Here is a 23,629-nt window from a genome sequence, read left to right on the forward strand (position 1 = left end):
ACCACCTTCCATGACATAGGTATTTTCATAACTCCAGTAAAAGCTGCTTATTATTTTACATGGTGATTTCCAATCTGTTGTCAGATTAGTTCCTGGCAACCTAAGCACAAGCCACTGATGGCTGGATAGCTTCATGCAAGTTTAATGAAGCACAAGGTAAGTGGAAATACAATGCAGAGAGGAGGTCAGCAAAACAGTTTAATTAATTAAATAAGATAGAATAACTTTAATTTTGGTAAGGGAATGTTATTTTTCTGGAAATGCACCTAAATGCCAGTTCAACTGAGAAGTAACACGTGTGCTTTCATTTAGGTGCATCTCCAGAAAGATAAAAGTCTCATCTAGCATGTGACAGGAGACATTTCATTTCAAATGAGATAGACAGTCCATGTGCTTCGGATGACACTTGGATGTCTGAATTACAGACAAAGTCAAGGCATTTATAAATGAGCACAGTAGCCTTGTATTTCTGAATGACAGAGAAAGCATCGCTTAAGGGTTGAGAATAATTAATATTTGCAGTTCCCTGCAAGACCCTTAATCTATTGCCACAATATACACTACGAAATAGTAAGGTTAAGCTTTTTTTTTGTTTTTTTTTTGAGTGGGGAAACTGAGAATGACAAAAAGGTGAAGGATCTGCCTGTCTCCTCCCTGTTCCTTTCTCTCCAGTTCTGACCGAGCACCTCTGCATGCAGGGAGAGCTCCCCCGACCCAGGCTGGGAGGTCGCGGTGCAGCAGCGGCCACTCTGCCCAACCCGCCCCATCATGCTGCTGCTTGCCCTGAATGCTGTCCTTGCGAAAGTGCTCTTCTCCATGTTGACTTTGCTATTTATCTCGTTCCAGACTGGCCAAGCCCTCCCTCCTAGCCGCTGCGCCCCAAAGGCAGGGACAGACCCGGCTGCGACCACCGTGCTGCTGAGCCAGACCTCCCGCCCTCCTCGCCTCTGCGTTCTGCTGCTTTGCTGAAGCAGTTAATTTGTTTTAAATACTGTTGTTCTCATGACTCCTGCCAGCTGAGTGGAAAAATGATTTAATTTTCCAGTTTAAGCATGGCAGATGTGTGTGTGGGAGGGCTGTGAGGGAAAAGTGGGGGGGGTTGTTATTGTTTTTAAGGTGACCAAAATCTGGTCCACCAGATTTAATCTAACCTACTTTCAGTCCTCTGAAGTGGTGAAGGCTGACACAAGGCTGCTTTCGTGGCCGGGATGCACAGCGGGGTGTGGGGCACGGGGGTGGGGGGTTCCTGCAGCTGTGGGTCCATGACAGGGCAGAGACACAGCCGCCGACGCTGGGGTGCGATGAGCCCAAAGGGCGGAAGCGCGGGGGTGGTGTAGAGAGCAGCTTTCGGCTGCTCAGACCCTGCACAAGGTTTCCCAGAAGCCACGGCCCTGCTCAGTCTTGCTGCAGAATTGGCAGCAGCAGGACAGGCTCATGAACTGCATTTTGCAAAAACCCTCTCTGTAACCTGTTCATCCCATTGCGATCCCCTCTCGCCTCCGATGTGCAGGCATGCCTCTCCCAGGCTGCAGCGGATTTACACGATATTTGTTTGACTTAAAGTGTGTCTTGCTTTAGCATTCAATCATATGTTGTGAAGATCAGAGCGCTGCTTTGAGTTTGGCCTAAAAGGTGAAAAGCTGTAAAAAAACCCAACAAATATTAGTAAGCTTTTTCACTTCCCACTGTAGGTACAGACAAGACTTGAATGATGCACGCAGGAGTGTTGGGCAGGAGTTGAAAGAGAGCTAAATTTTATTTTTCATCCTTTTCTTTCTGTTCTCCTTCAACAAGAACAACCAGTTGTAAATACTTGGGATGTAGGCTTCAGTAATTGAACGGATAATTTGGCACAGAAATATCCAAAGACAATGTCTCATGTTAATCAAAAACCTGTGATAAAAGAACAGTATGGTCTGTTATTCATAATTAATCTTATCTTGAACTATGGAGGCTAACGATATCCAAAACAGCAATTTTAGCTCCAGAACAGTGAGCCACCACAATATGCAGCACAGCAGGAGACAGAACTGCTCACTGACTGCCAGCTCTGTCCCCATTGTTGCGTCTCCTACATGCACACCGCACCTCTTATTAACTTGCACCAGCCCCTCCTATACCAGTAATCTGTTTTTCAAACAACCTGCACTGTGCCTTTGCCTAAGGCAGAGGCAGGGCACCATCCCAGGCAGAGGGGTGCAATGGCAACGTCCTTCTCCTCTGGGAATGGCAGGCAGCGGGGAACTCCAAGGAAAAACAGTTCAAGGTATTTCCCTTCTAGGTTTGTAACGCTCACCCAGGAAACTAAATTTCAGTGTTACTGGTAACAGCTTATTAATAGAAAGAAGAAACCAATGATCAAGGATCTCACAGTGGAAGAAATGTGACGTACTTTGAATTATTCTGCACAGAACACAACCTTCAAAAATATCGTTTTCCTTTACACTTGGAAATTACAGCCTCTGCTTTTGAGTTATTGGATGAGGAAACAAGAAGCAGCATTTGTGTGATGACTGAAAGAGACATTACAATGTACAAATGAAAATTCATTACAAACATAATGCAACAAGAAAGAATGCAAATGTACAGACACTGGTAAATGGCAAATAATTTCAGCAAAGAGAAACACTGTATTTAGTGGAAAATGACACAGTAAGGTGTCTCTGCACACTTCAGATGAGAACCACATTAAATCATTTCAGAACTGGTTCGTTACTATATTTTGATAACAGTGCTACTTCGTGTGGTAACGGTGGAATTCGTTCTGAAAGCCTGCTCCATCCTGACGGAAAATACAAGCGTACGGCGGTGCAATAGTGGCAACAGATGGCAAGAGAGGGTAACCTGGTTTGGAAATGCTGGGAAAGATGGAGAGCACTGGTTTGGGTTGATGGTTTAAAGTATGACTTGAGGTCACGGATCTGGAGATCTGCAACCTGCTCCATCTCACTGGGGATGTCCTGGAGCAGGATGTGAAGCCTTTCCCTCTCCCCCATTGTGTTTAGAAGGTGAGTACTCAGCTGCCTCAGATCACGTAGGGGAGAGCAAAAAGGGGAGATGGTGTTAAGGTTTACTTTGTTGATATCTGTAAAACATTGTAAAATCACCATAGGTAATGTAACCTCAAAGGTCAGAGTCAGTTCGTTTTGAATCATGCGCTGCAAATACACGGTACCAAACGTTGCACCGGACCACGAGTGAACTGTAACCTCATGTGTCGGCACTTGCCTTGTGAACCTCCTGAGCCAGACCACAATGCTCTGCCCTGGGGAGGTCCTTTCAACTTGTCTCAGTGATGCGAGGGTTAGAAAGGTGGAGTAGTTTTGGTTTTTTCTTTAATTTTTGAATAAGTACAGGAACTGCTATTCTACCATTGCTATGTCAAAAACTGCCAATCACAGGTTTGAGGAGGTTTTTCTCTGCCCCTTTTAACCTTCTCTGTTTTTGCAAATTAAAAGAAGTTTTCCCATCAATTTCTACTTCAAATAAGTAGCGTTTATGCTGGGGAAAAACTCTTCAAACTGCTCAGAAATTGAGCAGTAAATCAATGGCAGCTTCAGAACAAATTAGCAATGCTGAGAAACTGAAATGAAGTCATGGATTGATGGGAAGGTTTTCAGAATGACACACAAGTCAAAACCACACTTTTTCAGTTGAGATCTCTGGATATTTGTCTCTGAGAAGCTGATTCTTCCCCGACTGGCTCAGAATTGACAAACCTCCACGAGAAGGCAGCTGTACCTTGTACTCCGAGACTACCCAGTTCAGTAGCTATTTAAACACACTCCAGATTTTCCAGCACCAGATAAAATCCCACTGGTGGCTCATCTCCATGCCCAATATGAAACATTTGCTTACCTGCCTGGTTTTAGATAGGAGTAAACCCCTCCTCTTGCTTATTCATGAGTAACATCATTATGTAGAAACAGAGCATGTGGAAACCAGCTTTTAGGTGCTCTGACATTCAGCTGCCAGCCCCAAGAAAACTAAATATTTGGGGCTGAAGATATACAAGGAGATACACCGTTGGTAATCAGGAGTAAATGAAGCGTTAAGAAGGAACCAGCTGTTCGGCGAGCAGAACTGCACCATCCACGAGGAGCGAGGGTGCACCTGAGGCAGCAGAAGCTTTTCTGCTCCTTCTTTTCTTTTTTTTTGGCTCTACCTTGCAGCAGTTGTAGGCAAATGGGAGGGGAGAAATGACAAAGGGATATGATTCTCAGTTCTGATGGCTGTAGTATTACATCTAGGTTTACCGGTGGAGAAAGCACTGCAATGTATCTTAAGTATTTTTAGGGTAAAAGGACCATTGAGCAAAGATTAACCATTCTGGAGCACTAACACTGCATGAAAAGGCATCATTATATCTGGCAAGTGCTGCTTTCTGTCGACAGCAACCTGTTATTTGACTTTAGTTATTTATTTTTGTTAAATGAAGGGTACCTTTCCATGCGATACATTTTTAAAGTGTTAACCTAAGGAATGGGATATATTTCAGGGGACACAGGGGCTATTACCTGTTTTGCCTGTCTCTTTAATATGTGCTGCTCATCACTCCATCCTTTTTCACATTGAAGCTTCTTTGGAGTGGCTGACACCCTGTATTTGTAGGTCAGGCAGCAAAAGAAACACGGTTTCCTTTAAGTACCTCGCTTAGGAGCAGGATATGGAAATGAGCCAATTAATCATCTACAATTTCTTGCAAGCACATTAGAATGAGATCACAGTGTTCATGCAAAGGAAATCTTTTCCATGGCCATGCTTAATTTTGTTGAATAGTCTCAGTGTTGTCACATCCTGACTCTCCTGTACCTGGTGGTTCATGCTCAGGCTTTTCTTGTTCCTAGTCCCTTCACTCAATTAATCCTTCTTCCTTACGCTAACCCTGAAATGTCATCTTCTGCACTGGCTCAACATGTCTGTTTGGTGATTAATCTGCCTCGTGTCTGAGCTCTGAGCTGATTTAAAAAGCCTCAGCAGCCTGGGACTTCCTACGAGGTTTTCCATTTCCTTTTCTTATTTACTGTAGAAAATTGCTGATGGAAGAAAAAAAGTTCTCCTTTTGCTCATGGAAAATACATCAGAAACAGCTTCAAGGAATAGCTGAGGTCCCTCTGGCTAAAACAGGAAGGCAGAAACAAAAAGGGGAAGATGAGTGTGAGAGCATCCGGATTTTGGTCCCAAGATATCTGTGTAATAAACTGAAGTACTGAAATACCTAACCCACCATATTCTTATTCACCCTGATGCATGTGGGTTCTTGCTGAAAAAGAGGGATGGATAAAGGGGAGAGAGGATAAGCAGGGATTATATAGAATATTACCATAGGTTATCAACAGGTTATCATCCAGAAACCTGTTCCTACAGTATATTCTTTCCTCCCTCCCTGACGGGTTATTCTGAAATGCTCACTCTGGTGCCTCATTACAAAGCTCCGGCATTTTCACGATGAAATAGAGTTCAGCAAGTACAGTTTTCTTCTGGAGTTGGGGGATGCTGGAGCAAGTTTCCAACCTGCTCAGCCTGTCTCTGTGACCTTGGCAAGCCTCTTCATGTGACTCTGCTCTTCATCTGCGAGAGGCCAGTATCACCTCTCTTCCTTCTGCTGTGGTGCAAAAGCTCTCAGGACGTGCAGGTGCTCATATGTGATACAGTACAATGATGCTATATAAAAGTTTTCTGCACTGAAATACTTGGAGGTGACTTAAAAAGCAAATACGTAACATTTTTATGGTGGGGTGTGTTTATCACTGTATCACAGCAGTATCTCATGACATGAGTAACACTTATAAAAGCACTTTGAGCTTATTTGACAGTAAATGTTTTGTGGTTATTCTCTATTTCTTCCCCTCGTATTTTAAACTCCTGAGCTGTGTCATCGTTATTTATCAGCGTCTGAACTCCAGCACGGTGCATAGAACTGTGCCAGGTAAGAGGGGCAAGCCAGTGCCTCACCCGCGGAGCGCAGGTCCAGAAGGCACGCGGGGCAGACGCTGCTCCCGGCAGCTCGGGCAGTGCCAGCTGATTTCACATTCTGTGGCAGAATTCAATTTGGACACCCGGTGTGAAGGAAGGTTTCGGGATCAGGTGAAATATAGTAGCTCGCTTTCAAGCATTGTAAATTTTCAGGTGGGCAGAACTGAATGGATTGCCCTTTACCCAAAAAAGGAATTTCTCTATTACAGAAGAGTAGCATTTGTAAAGGGCTTTAACCTGGGTAGCCTCCGCCTGCAGTCGCTGACCAGTAACAAAGCAGTCTCTCATCGGGTATGAAGGCAGCAATAAATTCTATATTGACACTGAACAAAATTTAATATCTGCTGCATTTTCCTCTACGTAGGAGGGTACTTACTGCAAGGTAATATGCTGGCAATTCTGAATAATTCAAGTAGCCAAAGGCATTTCTAGAAACAGGCATATATACTTCAGACCTGCATCCCTTCCTGAGATCCCCTTCTTCAGTTCTGGTACCCACCGTACCCTTCTTCTCCTTTTTCTGAGGATGTGGTGCACGTCTATTAAATTACGAAGCTTTACCTTCTTCAGCCTGTGATTAGATTACCTTTCCTTTTACCCCAGAGTGCCAATTAAAGAAGAATCCCATGCAATCCTACAAAAGAGCATGAAAGTAAACATGGCAGACTTGTCACGAACTGCTCCCTTTCTGTGTCACCATGCACACCGGGCATGACTGCTCCTGCTAGTTGAAAGTAATTGAAACAGGTGCTGTATTAATATTTATAAGTCCTTACTAAAACTCTATTTGATCTGCTCTTGAGAAATGCTGCACGTGGAGCACTTTCTGTGACCTGGCTCTCAAGTGCCCTCCATTCTCCTGTGCTTCTTGCGCACATTATGCACATTGCCAGTGGAACTTCGTATTATTCATAACTTGCTTTTTGTATCTCAAAATGTCTGAAGAGAGACGTCAATGTCCCTTTTCTCCCCAGGTCTGGCCAGGGAGCACTGGTCTCTAAAAAGGAGCCTCTGCTCAAACAAGCTTAAAAATAATAATCAAACAAGCAGGTCTACAAACGCTGGCAGGCGGCTCGGAGGATGCCCTGCCTCCAGCGCGGGCTTGCTGTGATGTCTGCGGGATTCGGCTCTGCCAGCACCGGGAGGGAGGAAATGGCATTGCCCCCGCGTATTTCTATCGTTCTGGGGTTTTTCATGAGTTGCATCAGTGGGGAGCTTTTCTGACTGAAAACGGCCGACTCCACCAGGGTCTCAGCCTTTGCATGGCCCGCAGCTCCCTGCTCCATCTTGATATTCTGCTGGTGTAGCAGTCTATAAGTACTCACCAGTTCTTTTCAGCATATCGTTACTGGGTTATTAGCTGCCTGTGAACTGTGTAATTGAGACAGAGCGGATTATGTGTACACACGAGATGTTGCCTTGTGTCCTCGCCTTCCACCGGACCCGCTGGCACCTGTGCCCCGGCGGTGACCGCTGCTATGGCCGCCTCATCCCACGACATTGCTTGTTCGTTGGCACTGGCGTCATGCGCTATTATTTTTGCAGCTGGGTTGAATGGGCATAAAGATAGGAGAGTAATGAAAGGTGAATATGGTAATGACTTTTCACATGAATTCGTACCAAATTTTGTGAGGAATGATGGATAACTTTATGAATAGGTTGCAATAAACCAGATACTCATTTAGTAGGAAAGAGTAGAGTCAGGTGAGCCTTAATTCCATGACTCTCTTTCACTGAAATGTCAACGATCCACGTAATTTTATTGCTTTTTTCTGTTGGCAGATTCAGAAGCCAAAAGGAGCCGCTGTGAAGTCTCAACTCACCTCTCTAGAGCACAGGGACAAAATACTTCCCAGCCAAACCCACCGTGTATCGAATAATATGCTGCAGAACCAGAGGGTCTGATCGGAGGTGATCTGCTGTCCTGCACCAGGTGACACTATGGAATGTAAACACATACTGCTTTTTTGTTAACAGTTTCAGTAAAAAAATAGAATAAGAACGTGAGGCCTGAGGACAGATAGACAGGAATATAAGGAAGCATCCATTGCAGAGGCTCAGAGTAGCACAGATGTATGACAGTGTCTTGTCTTGGATATATTTTGAGACCTTTTCCAATTTATTATTTTGTGACAGTCAGATTCAAGTATCTAAATACAGGTGTGGTTGTAGCTTACCACATACAATAATGCCTTCTGGTCAGCTGTGTACCAGAAAACAGAGGAAAAATAACAGTGCTTGCAGAGCAGTGATTTCCAAATGGTTGCTTAGGCATTTGACTAATTAGGTCTAGGAATTACAGCAGGGAATGGCATGCCAAGGTGCCTAGGAAGAGCTGGTCAAAAGATTTTTTATGAAAACAGGAAAAATCTATTTTAGTAGAAATATTTTTCTTCCTGGATATGTTTAATAATTTTCTTTGAAACATTAGCAATAAAATTACGAATTCTCATGGAGGAACAAGGAGCGTTTCAGCAGATGATCGGGTGGGCAATAAACATTTATTTGTTTTGGTGACTTACTCAGTTTCTGGTCCCTTGTTCCGTTCCTGTCATTTAACGGTGATTCAGTAAAAGCTCCTGGGAACCTGCTCCAGGCGATGTGCAGCAGCACCTCCACGTGAGCCTCTGCCCGCAGCAGCAGCCATTTCTCGGTGGTACAGCTCCCCGGCAGGATGAGACCACCCAGCTCCTCCTCTTCTCTGCAGGGCTTCTCTACTGTGCTGACCAGTGCAGCAATCCCCCACTGCCCTGAGGAGTGAGGCTTCCCGCAGCAACCTTCTGCTGAAAGACTTCACTCAAACCAGTAGAAAGGAGAAATTGGTGCTGATGGTGAGAACTCACTGGTTATAATTCCCAGGCAAGTCACCATTTGGACAAAGGGAAACATCTTCATGGAAATGCTCAGAGAAGTGAATGCAAGTGAATAAAGGTGTGAATTTAACTAAACCGGCACTAAACCCTATTTTGAGTCTCCTAAATGAAGGTAAATTGAACCAAGGTCCCTTTGAATCTGAAACCATTTTAGAGATCTAATGATTCAGCTAGTTGTTTTGCCTGATTGATAATGCATAATTCATTGTGAATTTAAACTCCACAAAGTTCAGGTATTTTTTGGTGTGACATTTTTAGTTCTTTGTACGTAGGGAATCATCACATGGATGTAGGTAGGTAGAGAGCTAGAGGGAAATCAACCTTCTGGAGGATTTGCAGCAGACCTGGAGTCAAAAGACTTTTCAAATCCTTATTGATTCAATATTTTTTTTATTGCTCCGAACTACAGAGAATACTGAAGGGGATTGGCAGGTAGAGGGATTTTATATATGCTGTCAGCAGTGCCTATTGAGAGTGAGGTGGGTCAGGTCCGTCCAGCGCATGGACCATAGCACTGGGGAGATAAGACCCACACTAACGATGGCTGGGGGGCCCTGGCACAGCGCACGGGGGGTCGGTGGTACGTCCTGTCACACTGCACCCGCACAGCTTGCTCTGCTGTAGGCATGGCAGAACCTACTGCCAGGAATGGAGATGCTGCTGCCGAGCTACCCCTGTTTAGCAACAGAACTAAGGCAAAGGCTCATGCTATTAAACGGCTCACTTTATTATGCTCAAATCCATCATATTTGGAAACACTTGTTTTGTGACCGTGCTTATCATAGAGGAGCATTGTGCTTAAGGGAGCATGGACTGAGTCTGCACTTGGTTTGCTCTTCTAGGCTTTTGCCTTGTTCTTGTCCGCCTGGTCTGCACACTGCTACTGGCTCAGATCAAATACACCAGAAGAGTCTTTGGGATGCAAGTGCACTTTTTTTTTCTCCCACAGATGCCTACTGGCAGCTATAGTAAGAAAGATTTCTCCCTCCATAAAACCAAAGTAGAGATGAGGAGATTTGTTCTGCCAGTGCAGAGATAAACCACAAGAAACCGAGCTCCGTCTGCCAGACCCGGCTAGGCAGATCTCTGCAAGCTTTCACATCTGAAGTGGAGACCAGCAGCATTGCTGCACTGTGTGGGCAGGAATGAACCAGGGAGACATTTCCCAGCATGGGGAGAACAATTCCCTTCCTTTCTCAGGCAGTTTTTTAAGTATTAGCAACCATGGTAACTGGAATAGAAATGTAACCAGTGCACCGTGCATTCAGCTTGACACAATTATCTTTGCAGAATAGTCGTGTTAAAAATAAACACGACTTGCACCAGATTCCTCAGCCACCTCACTCTGTGCCATGTGGGAGACGTGCCGAAAGTTTGGTGCAGTTTGGACGAGTGCATTGCACTCCGAAGCCTGTGCAATCGGTTGGTGTTGATGGCATCTGTGCCCATCGCCATCATTTCTCCTTGAGCTGCGTGTGGGGAAGAAGAGGAAGACCTTGGCAAGAGATGGCAGAATGTGGGGAAAAATCATTATTAAATTGGTCTTGTTTGAAATCAGTCATTCATCATTAGTTTGTGCATTTCAAACTGCATTCACACTCAGTGTTGGGCATGCAATATAAGCTTTGTCAGGAATAGGTCACTGATAAATTCACAGTGGCAAATATTTTAGTACACAAAATAACACAACTCAAATCACTACTAAGGTGCTGTGGTCTTATTTCCAAACCCATAGAAGAAGTTCCCTGCATTTGCACCAAAGTGGGTGAGGACATCGTGACTCACTGCAGAGGGATAGAGGTAAGAGTACCTTGTGCGCCATATCGCTCCTTAACAGAGTAGCAATCAAATCATCAAGCAAAATCATGTGGAAGGAGGGAAGAAAGTCTGAGTATAGGAAGTATAAAAATTATCTTTTTTTTCCTTGTCCTTTTTAGTAAACATTGTGGAAATCAAGGGAAAGGCATAGATTGCAAGCTCTTAACCACTAAAGATTTTTGCAAGAGTCATTTCCGCAAATGTCTTACATTCCATATATAGATCTTGAGTCTATGCTTTTAATGGACTGACAAACGTACAATAACCCCAGATGACTGTTACTTCATTGCTTGGCTATACAGATAAGAGGAATGCTTTCTTTTGATTGAGATCTTAAATCAATTGTTCCTCTACCCAGTGTCTAGTGGTTATTATCCAAGGAGAAGATAAAGTTCAGATGGTAAATTGTTAATATTTTAAGAAAAATGTCTGTTGTGTCCTGCTTCAAGTTTCCTGTCTAGATGAAATACGTTCTCCTATAATATTTAAGATTGTGTGTAATCCGTCAGAGTACATATTTGATCAGTGGCCATATTCGCTTGCTCTGTCAGTGCACCGTCAGGTTTTACAGTGTAGTTCTGTAAAACCTGCCTCAACCTGCACTCAGCAGCAGTAGGGAGCAGAGCCTCATCCCTGTGGCTCCCCTGGTTGGTCTGGTGCTCCTCCTGGGTGAGGGATGAGCTGCTGGAAAACTGGGCAAGACCCTGTCCAGCTGTTTGGGAAAGGAGCGAGCCATGCCGCAGCAGATCCCCGTGCCCAGCATCAAAATATCAGGGGCTGTGCTGCTGCTAGCACAGAGCTGGAAAAAAGCCCAAATGGGTCTCTTGCTTCACGCTTGCCTATCCCTGCCATTTCCCATCGGTGACATATGGAGGTGGAGGAGAGCAGGAGCCGTAGGTCAGCTTTCAGGCAGGGAGGCTGTGGGACGGAGCAGCGGGGCGTCCTGCCAAGGCCATGCCTACCGAGGACTTGCGTCAGGAGAGAGCGTCCTGAGCTGTGCCACATCACGAGTAAATGCCAACGTTTGGCAGCACAGAATATGCATCAGGCAGAAGAACAGACATAGTATAACCCCTGCATTCATCCATGTGCATTTCCTACAGCTTCTCCTCCGGCGTCACACACTTTGCAGTGTGGTACTGTCTGTGATGCTGCTGGACCGCCGGACTGTTTGCTCTTGAGCCACCAGCACTTTGAAAGTGGAGCCCTTAAAATGCTTTCTGGGATTATTCACGGAACTTTTCAAATTCCATTACTACAGCAAAAAATGAAAACCATTTCAATGTTCTTCCTTTTTATCTTTATATATATGTTACCAAAGATACCAAATTTTCTCTCAAGCACTCAAAATACATACTCTCACATTTGCTTCCTAAATGAGCAACAACTGTAATTCTTCATCTACCCATCTCTGATTTAGTTCGGGTCATAATTTTTCATACCAGTTTGCTATTGGATTTTCACCTTGTGTCATTGAGAGAAATAGTTCTGTTATTTTCTAATGGTGACTCATGTTGCACCTTATGAACTTTAACTAGTCTCAGGGTCATTCTCATTGACAAATTGCTGTAGGCTGCTAAAGTAATTATTTGTCCTTGGGAAGATGTATATCCTCCATTGAAGGTATCCTAAGAATAAAACAATCTCACTATTAAAATGTCTGCTCTATCACTAGAAGATTAAATACTTGTCCTTTTGACCAGTTCATGCTAGCCCTTGAGAAGCAGACATCTAGCAAAAAGCACTAAAATCTATTTCACGAAAGGCTAGCTGTTAGAGAGGTATATAATTAATATGAATGTATATAATTCTGATACATTTCTATTTTCATTTCATTTTTGTGTTTTAGATCTGACAATGATCACCAGGGAAACTAAAAAACACTGGTGGCTCTCCACATCTCCAGCAAAGTTGAGTTAGAAGCTGCTGGTTGGGAGCAGCGTGCTTCACTTGGGTCAAGGATAAGAAGCATCAAGTGGTCCCAGGTAATGGCTCTCCTACTTGTCCCTCTCTTGGCTTTAAAGCCATCTCAAGTATCACTGTGATCTCTGACAGCTGTTGTTGAAAGGTGGCCTCTACCACAACTAACCTGGGACTGAAGGAGGCAGACCAGGAACCCCAATGTCTTCTCCTGGCCAAGAGACAGGCACAACTACAGGCAGTATCCAGCAAATGGGACTCTGGTCTGGCTGGTATCTTTGGGTGCTGCCACAGCAAATGTGTGCAGAAGTTGATGGCTAAACTCTGTTGATTTATTTGTGCTCCTACATGCTAAGTCTGAGCCCACGCAGGTATGGCTGCGTGTCCTCTGTTTTGGTAAATAGCTAGAGCAAGGGGGACACCCTGAATCTGAAATGTGTCGGCTAAGATAAGAGCTCAGTGAATTAAAGCAAACCCTAGTTCCATCAAAATCAATAGGAAAAATGAAGGTAAGCTCGCAAACCAGGATTTGACCCCAAATCTGGTAAGGAAGCAACAAAGAGTGAAGAAACTGCGCCTTAGCAGACCCCGGTTACTACAGCCACGGAGCCCAACTCCATAGCGAACTCAGACCCAAGGGTACAGGGCCGGATCCTTCCCCTCACGTGCTCCTGTTGGTTCAGATTCAAGGACCTGACATAAAAGAGAAACCCAGTTTCCACATTGCCCTCTCAAACGCGTTTTATTTCCTGTCTCCTTAACCCAGAATTTGTGGCAGTGTCAGCTGCTGCTGCGGTGACAGATGCTGAAAGAGGCTGGCAATATTTTTGGTGCTAAAAACAGTACTTCTTTGTTGACAAACTGTTAAAAATAAAGATTTACTCTTATGGGGCGCTTTGCCCTCAAGGTCATTTTCTAGAGGGAATAACTTTGGCTCTGTCAGTTGAGGACGCGTGGGGGCACAGCACCAGGGACACGCAGCCATCAGGGCCCCTGGGAAGGACAGTGTCCTGCACGCTCCCGCAAGTAATTCAGAGCAGCGGCTTGTCCAGATCTGAATATCTATTCACACCAAGTTCCTTTTCGGTTTTCCTGCACTGATGAGATTCCACTCTAAGTCTGGTTCCCGCTGAGAGGTAAAATAGTGGCCGTGAGCAGGTCCTGGGGAGGCAGAGCAGGAGGGAGCACTGACCGGCATGGGTGGGAGCACAGCCAGCTTGTCCTCCTCCTCCAACCCAGCGGTGGGAGGAAATGTCTTCTCCATCAGCCCTGGTGGCCGCCAGTGCTCTGGAGAGACGTGAACGGGCCGGGTCATCAGGTTTGTTGAGGGCTGCTCATTTCCATGGGCTTGGTACCTGGCCCGCAGGCTGGCAGTGATGCGGGGGATGCCCCGCTGCTCCGCGCGCAGAGGGGACGGGCGTGGGCTGGCACCGCAAGCTCCCTCTCCTGACAGCCCTGGTCCTCCTTAGGACAAGTGCTCTGGCCTGGAGAGGGATCAAACGCACAGGTAATGCTCCTGAAGCTCAAAGGATCTTGAGCTTAAATTTTTTTTCTGCACTGGTGTTGTCACAAATGGTTTCATTAACTTGCCTCCAGCTGAAAGACAACAGCACGGCCCCACTCATTTTTCCCGTGCAGTTTTGCTAATGACTCTGTACCCATAGCTGTGAGCGCCTGTGCCCCCCAGTCTGTCTCTGCTTGAGGTCTCCTCATTTGTCTTCCACAGAAGCAACCAGTGACTTTTCCCTCTGGTCTGGTTGACGTGCTCATGATGAACTGCATGTGTTTAATGTGTGGCCAGAGTAAACTTCTGAGTTAGTACCACTTTATGGACATGATGATGTCCTACTCCATGCCCCCCTCCTCCAAGCAGACTTTTTTTTTCTTTTTTTTTTTTTTTTTAGGTATATCACTGGAGAGCTTGTGTTGTACAGTTTGTGCTTTTCTTGCTTTGGGAATAAATAGATGATGGTTGTCAATCCAGGACATTTCACCAACATTGAGTGCGATGGTTTTTTTTCTTCAAAGACACTTTGGTGATTTTGAATGATCTTTTTGACTGTTAACAGAAATCATGTAGCTATGCAGCTCCATTAAAGGCTTTGCAAATATTCAACTACAATAAGGGTCTCCTGCCTCTACTGCATTCCTGATTTTTTTTTATTGACAGGAATCAATAGCAGCATATATGAGGAGACAAATAAATATATATCTAGCTAACGAGAGGAAAATGGCTCTTCAGAGCAAGTTGGCCTCTCAAATTTCCACTTGTCTCTGCATTTTCTTATTTTTTGGATAAATATTCAGCTATGCATGTTATCCCGCTCACCTTGAATGCATCTGAAATCTCCAATCTCTCTTCAACATGTTTTCAGCGTTTTGCAATGTCAGATGTTGCTTCCAGCTGTAAGAGAAATTATCTTTTATACTTCTTTAAAGTAAAAGCAATTTAGAGCATTTATATCTGCAGACACAGTAGCTCCTTGTGGAGTCCAACACCCAAGAGGTGCTTGTTTTTATACACTATTGGACTATATCAAAGGCAGCATTGTAGAGTAGTTAATGATTGCCTTTTCATGTCAGTTTTTAAATTCTTGTGTAGTGTCTTTATTATTCATGCCAATCTGTCTGTTAGATCATCTTCCATAGACACTCCAGATTAAATTTTCTTCATTATCATTATAGAACTAGATGAATAAGTGGCACATCTGTTCATGAAGTGGTTTATTATCTGTTCTGATGAGGTTTTGGATGAATAGTGGAATGACTTAAATATGGAGCAGAGAAATGCATACAGGTTTATGCATAATCTTAAATTCATAACCAGTAGTACTAACTCGAGGAATCCGATTTTATACAGAAGAGGTAGTTATTAATTAATGATCTGGGCCAATTTATCACGAGGGCCAAATTAATGAAGGGACAAGACAGAAAACAAACCTGCATGTGAAATAGCACTAATGAAGACCCACGCGTTGTTTAACTGGTTCTCGTTCCATCACTGCAAAGGAAAACTCTATAAATATTTCATAAACACACCATTCTAGCCATGTAAAGCCAAATTGCACCAATAAATCTATTTATCCAGGAGTTATTTCCTAATTTCTTACAGCTGCATCATTTACAATAGAGGACGCTGATCATTTGTCTATCAAAGAGACAAAAAGGCTAAATTTTCCACACCCATATGGTAGTGGTGGTTTCCACAAACACTTCCAAATTTCAAAGCACACACTATCCCGTTCTTCTTTGGTTGTCCCACAGGCAGACAGAGCCCTTGGGGCAGCTCAGGATGGGCACAGCAGCCAAGGTTTTCCAGCTGCAGGTCAGGCTCCCTTTTGGAGGGGCTATTTTTCTCTTCCATGCCTCAAATGTTGCTTGAGGTCCCAAGGAAGATGCCCCAGTCCCAGCTGGGTGCCAGGGTGGGAAGGGAGCAGAGGGAATACTGGAGTCTGGAGTAAAAAACTCTTGCACCACTCGGGTGCACTGAGCACTGTTTGATGCCCAAAATGTTTGATGAGGCACTTTATTGACCCCTGCAGATGAGGTGAAATGAAGCATCAGATTCCTATATAATCTTTACGTGTTTATTTTGGGGATGTGAAATGTAAGTGGATTGTATGTAAAATACGAGCCCGTGTCAGACGGAAGAGTTGCATCTTGAGCTCCAAGTGACAAATCACTTGAGCTGCAAGAGCTGTCATGGTATACAAGGTTGCCAGGAACAATCAATGAAATTATAGCCTTGTACGGCATGGTTGTTTATCCGCTATTATGGAAATAAGGTACATCAAAACTTGACGATTACAGTATGCACAATTTTGGGGATATGACAGCAACATTTAATCATGTTATTCTGACAGGTTCTGTTTAAAAAAAAATAAAAATCACAAACTTCTACTGTTGTTGCCTGCATATAGCTGAAAGGATAACAATTAATGTTATTTGTCAGCTGTTATGGAAGAACAAATTTGGAGTACTGTACGGTGTCTCAGAAAGCTGAAATCCTCAGCGTAGCACAGGTAATATGACAAACACAAGGATGCTCATTATTAGTATGGCTTCTACCAAGCAAGAGTGCCCATCAGATAAATAATTCTTCTGGATTTCAGTGGAAATTTTACATGAAAGTAGAGCATAGCAGAGAATGAGCGCAGTACGGCGCTCCACGCTGGGCTGCAGCCCCGGCGGCTGGAGCACTGCTGCACAACGCCGGCTCCACTCGGGCTCTGGAGTTCTCATTTAATGGAGAAAAAACTGTTCAGTTAATCCCACTTGATTGTCTTTTGCTGTCTAGAGCTATGTGGAAATATTTAACTTCCATCTGAAAATACATAAGGAAAGTTAATTTAATATATCATTTAAAGAACAGATCATTTTATACTCAAAACTCTCTGCCATTAATAAGGCATTAAGAGCTTAATTTCGGGCTTGAGCTCGGATCTGGGAGAGAGGAGGCATTCCCAGCCTCTGGGCTGAGGCCTGGGGAATCTCTCAATTAAAACATGTTAGCATTTTTATTAAATAATATTAATTGAATAATGACACTTTCAAAAACAATCCAGAAATAGCAGTTTGCCCCAATACTGTACTCACACCACACTTTTGCCTCCATTTTTTTGAGCTGCTTTGCTTTTCTTCCCAGATTTTACAAGTCAAAAGACCTTTACTATCGTTTTCATGAAGAGGTATGATTTAAACCTAAATTGCTGTTGTAGGAATTTTAAATATTTTAAAAAAATGTTTCATATGGATTAGCTTTAGACCATGGTTTTTGCGATCCGTCATACCGGCAGATACTGTATGAACATTTTTGTCTACTTCTGAAGATAGTACCTCTGTTCCTGACAAGCCCTAAGGAGAAGAACATTTATCAGTATCTATTAGAACAGTCTAAAAAAAAATTCTAGAAATGACATTTTATAGAGAGACTATGATCTGGTTGGAAAATAGCAGAAGCTTGATGCTTTCCCTCAAAAATTCTGTGCTGCCTCCTTATATAGTTGCTGTCATCACAGCATCCACGCACCTCGCTCCTCTTATTTTAGGAGATCCTTTTTATATATTTTCACGTCAGTCCCCTGGGGGAAGATTCTAAAACAGGAGAGCAGGAGGCCAGACCCTATTCAGCTGGCATAAAACCTACCCAAAGCACCAAGCCTACCATTTTCTGTTGGCTCCCGCCCCTAAATCCCCAAGCCAAGTGTTAAGCAATGTCTGATGCAGGGATTTGAGGGGATTGTGGCCAGCAGAGTGTAATACCCACTGACATGCCTCACGCAGTAGCAAGGCAGACGACAGTTTCTCCAAATTCACCTTTCTCCAAATTTGTATTTGTCCAGGACGCTTCCTCGCCGTCGCCCTCGCTGCCCATCACAGGAGCAGCTCCGCTTCCACGAGCTCTCCCGGTAGCCAAGGGCTCAGGGCACGTGGGCTGAGGGAGACAGGCAGGTCCCCACGCTGTGGATTCAGGGGGGTCCTGGTGCTGCAGTGGGGCCCCTGCATCCCCTCTCAGAGCTGCCCATGTGCTGGGGCAGCAGCCGCCGGGTGGAGGTCCTGCATGTCGCGGTGGTACCAGGGGATGTGGGTCTCCGCTGAGGCTTTGATTCCCCAGCAGAGCACGGTAAAGGCCAACAACAGTCGATGGTTTCCTTTTTGCTGCTCCTTCAGGGCAGGGCGAGCACTGAGCCCTGCAGCTCTGCATCCCATCGTGCTGGGTCCAGCTTCTGCAGCACCAACAAACCAAGCAAGAAGGGTTCCTGCCTGGGCACAGGTGATATTCTTCCCTTTGAAGCGAGCACAGGTATGGGCACACTTCTTTCCAGCAGACACAGTATTTGCCCAAGAACTGTCCAGAACTTTATACGCTTAAATTTGACACCACATACATTTAGCTATAATAGTAAAATCAGTGGGACCATTAAAGTAGATTATGCACTAATAATTATGCAAATATTCCTTCAGTGAAACTATAAAAATCTCATGAAGATTTAGCACATGGCTATTACAAGGGAAGAAATATGTGGAAAATGAAAATGAAGATCATTAACTTTAAAGAGGTAAGGGAATTTTTTTGCTATCCTTTAAATACGTGATTTGGGATGCCATTGCAGGTTTAACCTGGAGGAGATGATTAGTTATAACAGTGCTAAAATACAACTGCAGGATGAAAATTTGGTCTGCTGGAGAAACGATGGCTGGAAAACAGAACTCACCTGTTCTGTCCTTTTAGAAAGAACTTACATACAGTATTAGGGCATTCATAAAAAGCAGAATAACATTTGTATTCCTAGCAGGTAGATCTAAAGGGAATATCCATTTTCCTTTTCAGGGCATAGATTAGTGGTTGGAAGGAATTACAAAGGGGTTTGACTGCTCCCCCTTTCCAATGCCTTTGGTTTTAGCTCTGGCTGGAAGAGCAGGAGACTCACCATGGCTCTGGGTGCAGAGCAAAGCAAGCAACTTGCTGCCCCACAAGCCATAGCAGCTGGATATTTCACTACAGTAGATGTTATGAAACGATATAATATTTGACAAAGAGACTACCCAAAGGAGCAAATTCTGTTTAATTTATTGAAGCTGGGTTCAGCATCCAGGCCCTGATATAACCTTTAGTACTTAAAACATACAGGAACCACTGGAAGTGTAGATACCATAGTGATAGGCAAGTCTTCAAGGCTGATGGCTCTATCCCAATGTTTGTTATGTTTAAGCTTGCGTATGTTGAAGTCAGAAACCTAAAGTGCATCTTACTACTAGGTCCTGGTGTGCTGATCCAGCTTCTGCCTGCCCACTTCAGTGCCAGAGTAGGGAGCCTGCAATGTTTTCGGAAAAGGTGCCCAGGGTGGTATAAGCAATATGCTTCTCCAGGATGCTTTGGCTGGCCATCCAGGGTGCTTTGGCTGTCCTGTCAGTCAAAGGAGATCAACAGGAGAGGTGAGGGTGCTACAGATGTGGCTGAATGCATCACTCAAAGTTTAAAGCAGATGAAAAGCTGTCACTTCTCTCCACATTAGGTCTCTGTAGTACAGGGTATGCAGCCGCAGCAACAATTACCTGGTACACCAGGGAAGAGGAGAAGGCAATGTTCTCGCTCATGTTTTTTTTTGCTGGGGAGGCATATTGTACAACTGCAATTAAACTGCCAGTTTTTTGTTCTGCATTGTTAGCTGAATTTATTTCTCATCCATAGTGCTGGAAAAATAAACATGCTTGTGAGTTAGAGCTAAGTACTAACACTGCAATGCAACGCAGGGCACAACAAGCAGCGTGAAGTAGTAGCAGAGGTAAAGAGTTGGAGAATGTTTTCTGTTCAGTGTGGCTTGCCCTAGACAAAAAAGGGAGGTATTAAGATATGACATGAAGATATGAGTGATTAAAAATATATGAAATTATGAGGGAAAATCTTCAGCCTTTTGTGTTGACTAAAAGCTGCAAAAATGCATGAAGAGGCTGGGGAAGACTGGAATGATTTCTGTAGGTACGTAGATCAATATATTAGATTTGTGGACAGTTTAAAGAGCTAAATGTAGTGACAAATGTGGCAGTAGCTGTGTGTGGGATAATTCAGATAAGAGGAACAGACCTAAGCAGGATACAAAGCTGGAGGGAAGGGTGGATATGTTAGGACAGGGGAAATCTGTGGCTGAAGGTATCCAGACTTCTGCATTTTAGGGAGCTAGATCTTGTTGCCGCTGTACTCAGGGACAGGTTTTCCCTTAAATAACAATTTTACCATGAAAGAATAGAGGGCTGCTGGGTTTGGTTTTGGTTTGGTTTTTTTTTCTGTTGGTCTTTGGTTTCGTTTTTTGGGTTTTTTTTGGTTTGTTTTCTTCCTACAAGTATGGACACCAGTGACAATTCAAGGATAACCTCACAGGGGTTGTGGGACCCGCTGTGTGAGGTTTAATTGCCCAAAGCAATGGCAGACAGATACCATGTCTCTCCTGCAAGAGCTGTCATCACTCAGGAGATGCAGATGATTCTCTGGTTATGGGAGTGAATTTCGATCCCTGTTCTCCCAAGCTGGAGGTTACCCGGCGTCGGGGGCGGCTCCCCAGCTGTTCCTCTCCTTTACCACTTCACCCAGAGCATCCCGGCGCTGACTGAGAGGGGACACCATTGGCAAAGCCGCTGTGTTACTACATGCTGGCACGGAGTGAGTTACCCACACACTGAAACTTGTGCAAGTCAAGCAACCACATATTCACATTCAGCACTGGGAACCAGTTGCTGCTTCGTGCAGGGGCTGGGAGCAGCTCGTCCGGCAGCGTGGACCGTCACAGCGGGTACAGGAGCACCAGCAGCCTGCATCCCAGCCCTGCCCTCTCCCGGGAGCCTGGGCAAGGGACTCGTGGCCAGTCATCTGGGTTAAAAGGATGGGCGGATGCATCCAGGCTAATACTGCTGTTAATTGAGGGATTATTAGAGTAGATACATATTTTTAATCCTTCTGTTACTGCATGTGTGGGCATTGACCTTCACTGTCACCCATCCCAGGTTGTACATCACAGTCTAACCGTGTAATTTAGCAGCCCGGCAGCCTGAATGCATTACATGTTGGCAATCATGCTTGCGTTATTGTTATTACAAAGCTGCAGCCTTGCCTGCATCCTCTGTATTTGTTATCGTTTTGCCTAAAGCCATGGTATTTCAGCCCATGCTCTCGTCAGCTTTCACAGGTTTAGATTGGATTAATTCATTAATGCAAAAGGCCAGGGAGAGATCTGGTGGCAATAGGAAAAATCATGTTTCTCTCTCACATGGCTCTGTCTCACAGGGTTATCCTAGCCACACACCACAGGTTGCCTGAGCACTTCTATTTCTATTTGTCTCTCTATACATCATACACCATCAAGAGCACAACATAAGCAAAATTCTGTGGTTGTTCACAACGCTCAAATAAGACAGAGAACGTCTTATGGCAAAGGAAAGAAGGGGGTCATATGTAATGGTCCTAATGAATAATTACAGATAGATCAAGACCTGTTCTTTCCAGCTAATGATGAAAAGAAAAGCTCATAGCTACATGAGTAGCACCATTTATTTTAGCACTGGTAATATCACTAACCTACATATCATTCCTAATACATTATGTTAAAATTACACATATTAGATGTCTTTATTGGATTTTAAAAAATAATTAGAATAGCTTTATAACAACTTGAAGTAACATAGGCAAGATCATAGAGAAAGCAGAAATTACATTTTCGATATGTGTCTACGAGCACCTGCACCCTTTCAGATGTTCTGGAAAGGGACTGGGCCATAGCAGGCTGCTAATTTAACTTGGGGGTTAATGTCTGTGACTAAATAAAAAAGAAGGAAACTCTGGATTTATCTTCAGAGGTACAGCCAAGGTCATCGCTGTTGCCGTCAACGCGTACAGTCCATGGCACACTTGGAGCCCTTTATCGGTTACTGCTCATCTGTTGTTGTAGCTTATCTTCATTTTATATCAACTCATAAAGAGGGAATAAGGGGTGGGGGGAGCAAAGCTAATAACGATGTTAGAATCAGATGAACTGAAATAACTCCAGTTCCGTGCAGAGGGATTACGGTGTTCAGTTAGCCCCTGTTTCTCCTCTCCGTCTCTCCTGCCGTCAAGGAGAGGGCTGTGGCAGAGCACAGCTCGGGGGGACAAGGCCCCCGCCGCCCCGGCTCCCTTCCCTCCCCGCCCTGCTGGAGAAGCCAGCGTCCATCTCTCTTCGTGATGGTCATCTTCTCTGAGATGGGAGATCTCAGACCTCTCTGGGTCACTGTCTTATGAGCACAATACTGTTGATACCCAGTGCTCTGGCCTCCGGATATCGGGATTATAGATAAGGTCTAGGACAACAGAGCAAATGCAGAAATAGCCCATCGCATTATGTTCAGCAGCTCAGAAAATCCATATGCTAAAAAATGTTTACATTGAAATGCGCTAAATAATTTTTGACAGTCTAGTACTGTCTAAAGCTCGAAGCGGTAAATACTTCCCAGGCTCAAGGGGTTAAATCCCAAGCAGAGTTTCTTCCCTGATTCTTTCTGCTTGCCCAGCTCTATTTCATGGGTAAATGGACGTTTGCAAGAATCACAGGTATTGGCTTCCTGGTACCGTCAGCACTAAATCTTGAAATCGGGGAATGTTTTCCTTCAGTAAAGACTAAATAAAATCTGATAAAGGGTTTTGGTTTGGCAGCCTGGTGCAGCACGGGCACACCTGACTGGGAATTTGCTAAGGTGAGATGGTTTTAGTACCTCCTGGCTACTGTTTGCTGTGATCTCTAGGGCAAAATAATCCTAATAGCTGCACCTCACTTTCCCCTCCCATAAAATGGACGTCATAATAAAAATACATCTGGAAAGATGCAAAATTTATGCCACAGAGAGGATGTTTATAGTATTAATGTTTTTAGTGATTTTTAAGGAGTCTCTGATGAAACCAATTTTCTCCAGCTTTTCTTTGGGAGGCAGCTAATTTACATGCAGTTAAATGGCTTCAAGTTTTGTTTGTCTTGCTGTGCTTTAAAAATCCTGAGCATTTTGGGATAATTTGTTAGCCATTAGTGATATTTTTGTCATCGCAGTCCTGCTTCATGACTCAGTATTGCACCAACAATCCCGTTGCAGAGCAGGATGCATTCACAGCCGGTGACGAGCGCGCGGCTCCTCTTCCTGCTAAGCTCAGTGGATGTTTTGTCGTTAATTTAAATGGGCGTAGGAGCAGGTTTTTATGGTAATGTCACCAACCGCTTAGCAGTTTAGCTGCCCATGCTCCACCACTGTGGGGATTTTGCCGGACAGGGTTTGTAATTTAATTCTTCTGTTTCAGATAGAGAAGAAAAACCGTTTGCGTTTGGAGAAAGCCCTGAGCTGAATAACGCTGAGATGGAGTTACCAGGGCTCTTACTGCTGACGGTTGTGCTGCACCCTCACTAGCAAGAGGAAAGGGCCAGGGATCAAGGATGATGGTCTCTGTTTGGAGGGATCCCTCCCAGCAGGTGCCTTCCATCACCTCGCTCCGTCGCTGCTCCCCTCACCCAGCGCTCTGCCTGCTGCTA

At 44.4% G+C, this 23,629-nt stretch overlaps 1 long non-coding RNA gene across 4 annotated transcripts in view; it reads left to right on the top strand.

Moving 5' to 3' along the window:
* Positions 1-61: 61 nt before the first annotated feature.
* LOC142088780 (uncharacterized) overlaps positions 62-23,629 on the top strand; it is a 255,710-nt gene continuing 232,142 nt past the window's right edge. The window contains exons 1-8 of one of the 4 annotated variants that reach the window (XR_012675989.1): positions 62-156; positions 847-3,008; positions 5,030-5,929; positions 7,759-10,649; positions 12,517-12,652; positions 18,258-18,390; positions 18,552-18,646; positions 20,613-23,569. This is a non-coding gene — a long non-coding RNA (uncharacterized LOC142088780). Of the gene's footprint in view, positions 157-846; positions 3,274-5,029; positions 5,930-7,758; positions 10,650-12,516; positions 12,653-14,491; positions 14,677-17,232; positions 17,263-18,257; positions 18,391-18,551; positions 18,647-20,612; positions 23,570-23,629 lie in introns of those variants that run through there. The other 3 variants (XR_012675987.1, XR_012675988.1, XR_012675990.1) reach the window with 3 other exon arrangements.

This window comes from Calonectris borealis, chromosome 15 (genome assembly GCF_964195595.1).
Source record: "Calonectris borealis chromosome 15, bCalBor7.hap1.2, whole genome shotgun sequence".
NCBI classification, from domain to species: domain Eukaryota; kingdom Metazoa; phylum Chordata; class Aves; order Procellariiformes; family Procellariidae; genus Calonectris; species Calonectris borealis.